An 891-nucleotide genomic window follows, 5' to 3' on the forward strand; every position below is an offset into this window, starting at 1 on the left:
GTTGGTCTCAAACTCCTGAGCTCAAGTGATCCACCTGCCTCAGCTTCCCCGAGTGCTAGGATTGCAGGCATGAGCCACCATGCCCAGCTAAAAAACCTAATTAATGATTATTTAGAATTTTTAAATTAATACCAATGACACGCCTATAAATATACGTCCTTTTATGCCACATACAAAGAGATTTTTAAAAGTAAAATTGCTGAACACCTCCAGAAATATAATACTCTAGAGTAAGTTGACTGAATTGACATGAAAAAGATATCCAGGAAAGATTGTAAAAAGATAGGGCACAGCACAAAACCCATTTATTAAAATGTTATATTTGAATATATATAAATATATATGAAATGAATGATCATAAGATCTATATTTTGGGTACATCTCAGAAAGGAATTCAATATTTTTGAGTTAGGAGGGAATTGGGGGAGAATTCACTTTCAGTCTTCCTATTTCTATATCGTTTAATTTTTTTTACAATAAACATATCTTCACCTCATAGTTTCACAGCTATCCAAAAAGCTGCCTTTATCATTTTATTTTGCATTGCATTTATTATCCTACTGTAACGGGATCTTGGATATCAGATTGAATGTTTATACTGTACATAATTCATATACTGATAATATGCAATTATCTTATTTTTCAAATAATGTTTCCTTATACAACAAAAATTTTCCTGAGTAAATTATGATCATTTTCTGGCATCACGGATCAACCAACACAAAAATATCTGGCTCGTAAGGCATGGTCTCCCAGCACCCACACGATGAAGTACACATCATCAAAGTCATGTGCAGGGCTGCTGAGTGACTAAGAGCCCATGAAGGAGTGGTAGGCATGTGAGCTCAGAGTCCATAATCTACCAATTGTCACCACAATAAAAAATGAGAG

At 34.3% G+C, this 891-nt stretch overlaps 1 protein-coding gene across 1 annotated transcript in view; it reads right to left on the minus strand.

The window, feature by feature from the left end:
• LOC100944423 (E3 ubiquitin-protein ligase MARCH1) overlaps positions 1-891 on the minus strand; it is an 851823-nt gene that overhangs the window by 841705 nt on the left and 9227 nt on the right. The gene's annotated exons all lie outside the window — the stretch shown is intronic.

The sequence above is a fragment of the Otolemur garnettii genome, unplaced genomic scaffold, assembly GCF_000181295.1.
Source record: "Otolemur garnettii isolate 467f Iridium unplaced genomic scaffold, OtoGar3 scaffold00085, whole genome shotgun sequence".
Lineage (NCBI taxonomy): Eukaryota > Metazoa > Chordata > Mammalia > Primates > Galagidae > Otolemur > Otolemur garnettii.